Here is a 9,764-nt window from a genome sequence, read left to right as displayed (position 1 = left end):
GTGAGGGGGTCAGTACTGAGGGAGCGCTGCACTGTCAGAGGGTCAGTACTGAGGGAGTGCTGCATTGTCGGAGGGTCAGTAATGAGGGAGAGCTGCACTATCGGAGGGTCAGTACTGAGGGAGTGCTGCACTGTCACGGGGTCAGTACTGGGGGAGTGCTGCACTGTTGTTGGGTCAGTGCGGTGGGAGTGCTGCACTGTCGAAGGGTCAGTACTGAGGGAGCGCTGCACTGTCTGGGGGTCAGTACTGATGGAGTGCTGCACTGTCAGGTGGTCAGTACTGAGGGAGTGCTGCACTGTCAGGGGGTCAGTACTGAGGGAGTGCTGCACATTCAGAGAGTCAGTACTGAGGGAGTGCTGCATTGTCAGGGGGTCAGCACTGAGGGAGGGCTGCACTGTCAGGGGGTCAGTGCTGAGGGAGTGCTGCACTCTCAGGGGGTCAGCACTGAGAGAGTGCTGCACTGTCAAGGTGTCAGTACTGATGGAGCACTGCACTGTCAGGGGGTCAGCACTGAGGGAGTGCTGCACTGTCAGGGGGTCAGTGCTGAGGGAGTACTGCACTCTCAGGGAGTCAGTACTGAGGGAGTGCTGCACTGTCGGGGGGTCAGTGCTGAGGGAGTGCTGCACAGTCAGAGGGTCAGTACTGAGGGCGTGCTAAACTGTCACGGGGTCAGTACTGAGGGAGTGCTGCACTGTCGTTGTGTCACTGCTGTGGGAGTGCTGCACTGTCGAAGGGTCAGTGCTGAGGGAGTGCTGCACTGTGAGGGGGTCAGTGCTGAGGGTGTGCTGCACTGTCACGGGGTCAGTACTGAGGGAGTGCTGCACTGTCGTTGGGTCAGTGCTGTGGGAGTGCTACACTGTCGTTGGGTCATTGCTGTGGGAGAACTGCACTGTCGTTGGGTCAGTGCTAAGAGAGTGCTGGACTGTCAAAGGGTCAATACTGAGGTACTGCAGCACTGTTATGGGGTCAGTACAGAGGGAGTGCTGCACTGTCAGAGAGTCAGTACAGAGGGAGTGCTGCATTGTCAAGGGGTCAGCACTGAGGGAGTGCTGCACTGTCACAGGGTCAGTACTGAGGGAGTGCTGCACTGTCAGGGGGGTCAGTGCTGAAGAGTGCTGCACTATCAGGGGGTCAGTGCTGAGGGAGTAGTGCACTGTCAGGGGGTCAGTGCTGAGGGAGTGCTGCACTATCAGGGAGTCAGTACTGAGGGAGTGCTGCACTGTCGTTGGGTCAGTGCTAAGGGAGTGCTGCACTGTCAGGGGAGCAGTACTGAGGGAGTGCTGCACTGTGAGGGGGTCAGTACTGAGGGAGCGCTGCACTGTCAGAGGGTCAGTACTGAGGGAGTGCTGCATTGTCGGAGGGTCAGTAATGAGGGAGAGCTGCACTATCGGAGGGTCAGTACTGAGGGAGTGCTGCACTGTCACGGGGTCAGTACTGGGGGAGTGCTGCACTGTTGTTGGGTCAGTGCGGTGGGAGTGCTGCACTGTCGAAGGGTCAGTACTGAGGGAGCGCTGCACTGTCTGGGGGTCAGTACTGATGGAGTGCTGCACTGTCAGGTGGTTAGTACTGAGGGAGTGCTGCACTGTCAGGGGGTCAGTACTGAGGGAGTGCTGCACATTCAGAGAGTCAGTACTGAGGGAGTGCTGCATTGTCAGGGGGTCAGCACTGAGGGAGGGCTGCACTGTCAGGGTGTCAGTACTGATGGAGCGCTGCACTGTCAGGGGGTCAGCACTGAGGGAGTGCTGCACTGTCAGGGGGTCAGTGCTGAGGGAGTACTGCACTCTCAGGGAGTCAGTACTGAGGGAGTGCTGCACTGTCGGGGGGTCAGTGCTGAGGGAGTGCTGCACAGTCAGAGGGTCAGTACTGAGGGCGTGCTAAACTGTCACGGGGTCAGTACTGAGGGAGTGCTGCACTGTCGTTGTGTCACTGCTGTGGGAGTGCTGCACTGTCGAAGGGTCAGTGCTGAGGGAGTGCTGCACTGTGAGGGGGTCAGTGCTGAGGGTGTGCTGCACTGTCACGGGGTCAGTACTGAGGGAGTGCTGCACTGTCGTTGGGTCAGTGCTGTGGGAGTGCTACACTGTCGTTGGGTCATTGCTGTGGGAGAACTGCACTGTCGTTGGGTCAGTGCTAAGAGAGTGCTGGACTGTCAAAGGGTCAATACTGAGGTACTGCAGCACTGTTATGGGGTCAGTACAGAGGGAGTGCTGCACTGTCAGAGAGTCAGTACAGAGGGAGTGCTGCATTGTCAAGGGGTCAGCACTGAGGGAGTGCTGCACTGTCACAGGGTCAGTACTGAGGGAGTGCTGCACTGTCAGGGGGGTCAGTGCTGAAGAGTGCTGCACTATCAGGGGGTCAGTGCTGAGGGAGTAGTGCACTGTCAGGGGGTCAGTGCTGAGGGAGTGCTGCACTATCAGGGAGTCAGTACTGAGGGAGTGCTGCACTGTCGTTGGGTCAGTGCTAAGGGAGTGCTGCACTGTCAGGGGAGCAGTACTGAGGGAGTGCTGCACTGTGAGGGGGTCAGTACTGAGGGAGCGCTGCACTGTCAGAGGGTCAGTACTGAGGGAGTGCTGCATTGTCGGAGGGTCAGTAATGAGGGAGAGCTGCACTATCGGAGGGTCAGTACTGAGGGAGTGCTGCACTGTCACGGGGTCAGTACTGGGGGAGTGCTGCACTGTTGTTGGGTCAGTGCGGTGGGAGTGCTGCACTGTCGAAGGGTCAGTACTGAGGGAGCGCTGCACTGTCTGGGGGTCAGTACTGATGGAGTGCTGCACTGTCAGGTGGTTAGTACTGAGGGAGTGCTGCACTGTCAGGGGGTCAGTACTGAGGGAGTGCTGCACATTCAGAGAGTCAGTACTGAGGGAGTGCTGCATTGTCAGGGGGTCAGCACTGAGGGAGGGCTGCACTGTCAGGGTGTCAGTACTGATGGAGCGCTGCACTGTCAGGGGGTCAGCACTGAGGGAGTGCTGCACTGTCAGGGGGTCAGTGCTGAGGGAGTACTGCACTCTCAGGGAGTCAGTACTGAGGGAGTGCTGCACTGTCGGGGGGTCAGTGCTGAGGGAGTGCTGCACAGTCAGAGGGTCAGTACTGAGGGCGTGCTAAACTGTCACGGGGTCAGTACTGAGGGAGTGCTGCACTGTCGTTGTGTCACTGCTGTGGGAGTGCTGCACTGTCGAAGGGTCAGTGCTGAGGGAGTGCTGCACTGTGAGGGGGTCAGTGCTGAGGGTGTGCTGCACTGTCACGGGGTCAGTACTGAGGGAGTGCTGCACTGTCGTTGGGTCAGTGCTGTGGGAGTGCTACACTGTCGTTGGGTCATTGCTGTGGGAGAACTGCACTGTCGTTGGGTCAGTGCTAAGAGAGTGCTGGACTGTCAAAGGGTCAATACTGAGGTACTGCAGCACTGTTATGGGGTCAGTACAGAGGGAGTGCTGCACTGTCAGAGAGTCAGTACAGAGGGAGTGCTGCATTGTCAAGGGGTCAGCACTGAGGGAGTGCTGCACTGTCACAGGGTCAGTACTGAGGGAGTGCTGCACTGTCAGGGGGGTCAGTGCTGAAGAGTGCTGCACTATCAGGGGGTCAGTGCTGAGGGAGTAGTGCACTGTCAGGGGGTCAGTGCTGAGGGAGTGCTGCACTATCAGGGAGTCAGTACTGAGGGAGTGCTGCACTGTCGTTGGGTCAGTGCTAAGGGAGTGCTGCACTGTCAGGGGAGCAGTACTGAGGGAGTGCTGCACTGTCAGGGGGTCAGGACTGAGGGAGTGCTGCGCTCTCAGGGGGTCAGTACTGAGGGAGTGCTGCACTGTCAGGGTGTCAGTACTGAGGGAGTGCTGCACTGTCCGGGTGTTAGTACTGAGGGAGTGCTGCACTGTCACGGGGTCAGTACTGAGGGAGTGCTGCACTGTCGTTGTGTCAGTGCTGTGGGAGTGCTGCACTGTCGTTGGGTCAGTGCTTTGGGAGTGCTGCACTGTCGTTGGGTCAGTGCTGTGGCAGTGCTGCACTGTCGGAATGTCTCTGCTGAGGGAGTGCTGCACTGTGAGGGGGTCAGTACTGAGGGTGTGCTGCACTGTCGTTGGGTCAGTGCTGTGGGAGTGCTACACTGTCGTTGGGTCATTGCTGTGGGAGTGCTGCACTGTCACGGGGTCAGTACTGAAGGAGTGCTGCACTGTCGTTGGGTCAGTGCTAAGGGAGTGCTGCACTGTCGGAGGGTCAGTACTGAGGGAGTGCTGCACTGTCAGGGGGTCAGTGCTGAGGGAGTGCTGGACTGTCAAAGGGTCAATACTGAGGGACTGCAGCACTGTTATGGGGTCAGTACTGAGGGAGTGCTGCACTGTCAGAGAGTCAGTACAGAGGGAGTGCTGCATTGTCAAGGGGTCAGCACTGAGGGAGTGCTGAACTGTGAGGGGGTCAGTACTGAGGGATTGCTGCACTGTCACAGGGTCAGTACTGAGGGAGTGCTGCACTGTCAGGGGGTCAGTGCTGAAGAGTGTTGCACTATCAGGGGGTCAGTGCTGAGGGAGTAGTGCACTGTCAGGAGGTCAGTGCTGAGGGAGAGCTGCACTATCAGGGAGTCAGCACAGAGGGTGTGCTGCACTGTCGAAGGGTCGGTACTGAGGGAGTGCTGCACTGTCAGGGGGTCAGTGCTGAGGGAGTGCTGCACTGTCGTTGGGTCAGTGCTAAGGGAGTGCTGCACTGTCAGGGGAGCAGTACTGAGGGAGTGCTGCACTGTCAGGGGGTCAGGACTGAGGGAGTGCTGCACTGTGAGGGGGTCAGTACTGAGGGAGTGCTGCACTGTCGTTGTGTCAGTGCTGTGGGAGTGCTGCACTGTCGTTGGGTCAGTGCTGTGGGAGTGCTGCACTGTCGTTGGGTCAGTGCTGTGGCAGTGCTGCACTGTCGGAGGTTCAGTACTGAGGGAGTGCTGCACTGTCACGGGGTCAGTACTGAGGGAGTGCTACACTGTCGTTGGGTCAGTGCTGTTGGAGTGCTGCACTGTCGATGGGTCAGTACTGAGGGAGTGCTGCACTGTGAGGGGGTCAGTACTGAGGGTGTGCTGCACTGTCACGGGGACAGTACTGAGGGAGTGCTGCACTGTCGTTGGGTCAGTGCTGTGGGAGTGCTACACTGTCGTTGGGTCAGTGCTGTGGGAGTGCTGCACTGTCACGGGGTCAGTACTGAAGGAGTGCTGCACTGTCGTTGGGTCAGTGCTAAGGGAGTGCTGCACTGTCGGAGGGTCAGTACTGAGGGAGTACTGCACTGTGAGGGGGTCAGTACTGAGGGTGTGCTGCACTGTCACGGGGTCAGCACTGAGGGAGTGCTGCACTTTCGTTGGGTCAGTACTGAGGGAGTGCTGCACTGTCGTTGGGTCAGTGCTGTGGGAGTGCTGCACTGTCAGGGGGTCAGTGCTGAAGAGTGCTGCACTCTCAGGGGGTCAGCACTGAGGGAGTTGTGCTCTGTCAGGGTGTCAGTACTGATGGAACGCTGCACTGTCAGGGGGTCAGCACTGAGGGAGTGCTGCACTGTCAGGGGGTCAGTGCTGAGGGAGTACTGCACTCTCAGGGAGTCAGTACTGAGGGAGTGCTGCACTGTCGTTGGGTCAGTGCTGTGGGAGTGCTACACTGTCGTTGGGTCAGTGCTGTGGGAGTGCTGCACTGTCGTTGGGTCAGTGCTAAGGGAGTGCTGGACTGTCAAAGGGTCAATACTAAGGGACTGCAGCACTGTTATGGGGTCAGTACAGAGGGAGTGCTGCACTGTCAGAGAGTCAGTACAGAGGGAGTGTTGCATTGTGAAGGGGTCAGCACTGAGGGAGTGCTGCACTGTCACAGGGTCAGTATTGAGGGAGTGCTGCACTGTCAGGGGGTCAGTGCTGAAGAGTGCTGCACTATCAGGGGGTCAGTGCTAAGGGAGTAGTGCACTGTCAAGGGGTCAGTGCTGAGGGAGAGCTGCACTATTAGGGAGACAGCACAGAGGGCGTGCTGCACTGTCGAAGGGTCGGTACTGAGGGAGTGCTGCACTGTCAGGGGGTCAGTGCTGAGGGAGTGCTGCACTATCAGGGAGTCAGTACTGAGGGAGTGCTGCACTGTCGTTGGGTCAGTGCTAAGGGAGTGCTGCACTGTCAGGGGAGCAGTACTGAGGGAGTGCTGCACTGTCTGGGGGTCAGGACTGAGGGAGTGCTGCGCTCTCAGGGGGTCAGTACTGAGGGAGTGCTGCACTGTCAGGGTGTCAGTACTGAGGGAGTACTGCACTGTCAGGGTGTTAGTACTGAGGGAGTGCTGCACTGTCACGGGGTCAGTACTGAGGGAGTGCTGCACTGTCGTTGTGTCAGTGCTGTGGGAGTGCTGCACTGTCGTTGGGTCAGTGCTGTGGGAGTGCTGCACTGTCGTTGGGTCAGTGCTGTGGCAGTGCTGCACTGTCGGAATGTCAGTGCTGAGGGAGTGCTGCACTGTGAGGGGGTCAGTACTGAGGGTGTGCTGCACTGTCACGGGGTCAGTACTGAGGGAGTGCTGCACTGTCGTTGGGTCAGTGCTGTGGGAGTGCTACACTGTCGTTGGGTCAGTGCTGTGGGAGTGCTGCACTGTCACGGGGTCAGTACTGAGGGAGTGTGCACTGTCGTTGGGTCAGTGCTAAGGGAGTGCTGCACTGTCGGAGGGTCAGTACAGAGGAGTGCTGCACTGTCAGGGGGTCAGTGCTGAGGGAGTGCTGGACTGTCAAAGGGTCAATACTGAGGGACTGCAGCACTTTTATGGGGTCAGTACAGAGGGAGTGCTGCACTGTCAGAGAGTCAGTACAGACGGAGTGCTGCATTGTCAAGGGGTCAGCACTGAGGGAGTGCTGAACTGTGAGGGGGTCAGTACTGAGGGATTGCTGCACTGTCACAGGGTCAGTACTGAGGGAGTGCTGCACTGTCAGGGGTCAGTGCTGAAGAGTGCTGCACTATCAGGGGGTCAGTGCTGAGGGAGTAGTGCACTGTCAGGAGGTCAGTGCTGAGGGAGAGCTGCACTATCAGGGAGTCAGCACAGAGGGTGTGCTGCACTGTCGAAGGGTCGGTACTGAGGGAGTGCTGCACTGTCAGGGGGTCAGTGCTGAGGGAGTGCTGCACTATCAGGGAGTCAGTACTGAGGGAGTGCTGCACTGTCGTTGGGTCAGTGCTAAGGGAGTGCTGCACTGTCAGGGGAGCAGTACTGAGGGAGTGCTGCACTGTCAGGGTGTCAGTACTGAGGGAGTGCTGCACTGTGAGGGGGTCAGTACTGAGGGAGTGCTGCACTGTCGTTGTGTCAGTGCTGTGGGAGTGCTGCACTGTCGTTGGGTCAGTGCTGTGGGAGTGCTGCACTGTCGTTGGGTCAGTGCTGTGGCAGTGCTGCACTGTCGGAGGTTCAGTACTGAGGCAGTGCTGCACTGTCACGGGGTCAGTACTGAGGGAGTGCTGCACTGTCGTTGGGTCAGTGCTGTGGGAGTGCTGCACTGTCGATGGGTCAGTACTGAGGGAGTGCTGTACTGTGAGGGGGTCAGTGCTGAAGAGTGCTGCACTATCAGGGGGTCAGTGCTGAAGAGTGCTGCACTATCAGGGGGTCAGTGCTGAGGGAGAGCTGCACTATCAGGGAGTCAGTACTGAGGGAGTGCTGCACTATCGTTGGGTCAGTGCTAAGGGAGTGCTGCACTGTCAGGGGGTCAGGGCTGAGGGAGTGCTGCACTGTTGAAGGGTCAGTACTGATGGGAGTGCTGCACTGTGAGGGTGTCAGTACTGAGGGAGAGCTGCACTGTCAGAGGGTCAGTACTGAGGGAGTGCTGCATTGTCGGAGGGTCAGTAATGAGGGAGAGCTGCACTATCGTAGGGTCAGTACTGAGGGAGTGCTGCACTGTCAGGGGGTCAGTGCTGAGGGAGAGCTGCACTATCTGGGAGTCAGTACTGAGGGAGTGCTGCACTGTCGTTGGGTCAGTGCTAAGGGAGTCCTGCACTGTCAGGGGGTCAGGGCTGAGGGAGTGCTGCACTGTCAAAGGGTCAATACTGAGGGACTGCAGCACTGTTATGGGGTCAGTACAGAGAGAGTGCTGCACTGTCAGAGAGAGAGTACAGAGGGAGTGCTGCATTGTCAAGGGGTCAGCACTGAGGGTGTGCTGAACTGTGAGGGGGTCAGTACTGAGGGATTGCTGCACTGTCACAGGGTCAGTACTGAGGGAGTGCTGCACTTTCAGGGGGTCAGTGCTGAAGAGTGCTGCACTATCAGGGGGTCAGTGCTGAGGGAGTTGTGCTCTGTCAGGGTGTCAGTGCTGAGGGAGAGCTGCACTATCAGGAGTCAGTACTGAGGGCGTGCTGCACTGTCGTTGGGTCAGTGCTAAAGGAGTGCTGCACTGTCAGGGAAGCAGTACTGAGGGAGTGCTGCACTGTCGGGGGGTCAGGACTGAGGGAGTGCTGCGCTCTCAGGGGGTCAGTACTGAGGGAGTGTTGCACTGTCAGGGTGTCAGTACTGAGGGAGTGCTGCACTGTCTGGGTGTCAGGGCTGAGGGAGTGCTGCACTGTTGAAGGGTCAGTACTGATGGGAGTGCTGCACTGTGAGGGTGTCAGTACTGAGGGAGAGCTGCACTGTCAGAGGGTCAGTACTGAGGGAGTGCTGCATTGTCGGAGGGTCAGTAATGAGGGAGAGCTGCACTATCGTAGGGTCAGTACTGAGGGAGTGCTGCACTGTCACGGGGTCAGTACTGGGGGAGTGCTGCACTGTCGTTGGGTCAGTGCTAAGGGTGTGCAGCACTGTGAGGGGATCAGTACTGAGGGTGTGCTGCACTGTCACGGGGTCAGTACTGAGGGAGTGCTGCACTGTCGTTGGGTCAGTGCTGTGGGAGTGCTGCACTGTGGTTGGGTCAGTGCTGTGGGAGTGCTGCACTGTCAGGGGGTCAGTGCTGAGGGAGTGCTGCACTGTCGGAGGGTCAGTACTGAGGGAATGCTGCACTGTCGTTGGGTTAGTACTGTGGGACTGCTGCACTGTCAGGGGGTGAGCGCTGGCGGAGTGCTGCACTGTCGGAGGGTCAGTGCTAAGGGAGTGCTGCACTGTGAGGGGGTCAGTACTGAGGGAGTGCTGCACTGTCAGGTGGTCAGTACTGAGGGAGCGCTGCACTGTGGTTGGGTCAGTACTGAGGGAGTGCTGCTATTTCGGAGGGTCAGGACTGAGGGAGAGCTGCACTGTTGGAGGGTCAGTACTGAGGGAGTGCTGCACTGATATGGGGTCAGTACTGAGGGAGTGCAGCACTCTCGTTGGGTCAGTCCAGTGGGAGTGCTGCACTTTCGAAGGATCAGTACTGAGGGAGTGCTGCACTGTGAGGGGGTCAGTACTGAGGGAGTGCTGCACTGTCAGGTGGTCAGTACTGAGGGAGTGCTGCACTGTCAGGGGGTCAGTACTGAGGGAGTGCTGCACTGTCAGGTGGTCAGTACTGAGGGAGCGCTGCACTGTGGTTGGGTCAGTACTGAGGGAGTGCTGCTATTTCGGAGGGTCAGGACTGAGGGAGAGCTGCACTGTTGGAGGGTCAGTACTGAGGGAGTGCAGCACTCTCGTTGGGTCAGTCCAGTGGGAGTGCTGCACTTTCGAAGGGTCAGTACTGAGGGAGTGCTGAACAGTGAGGGGGTCAGTACTGAGGGATTGCTGCACTGTCACAGGGTCAGTACTGAGGGAGTGCTGCACTGTCAGGGGTCAGTGCTGAAGAGTGCTGCACTATCAGGGGGTCAGTGCTGAGGGAGTAGTGCACTGTCAAGGGGTCAGTGCTGAGGGAGAGCTGCACTATCAGGG

This window comes from Chiloscyllium plagiosum, unplaced genomic scaffold (genome assembly GCF_037043375.1).
Source record: "Chiloscyllium plagiosum isolate Xiang-an unplaced genomic scaffold, Cpla_swu_hap1 HiC_scaffold_26, whole genome shotgun sequence".
Taxonomy (NCBI): Eukaryota; Metazoa; Chordata; class Chondrichthyes; order Orectolobiformes; family Hemiscylliidae; genus Chiloscyllium; species Chiloscyllium plagiosum.
The sequence above is the reverse complement of the archived record's forward strand: the minus strand, read 5'-3'. Positions refer to the sequence as shown.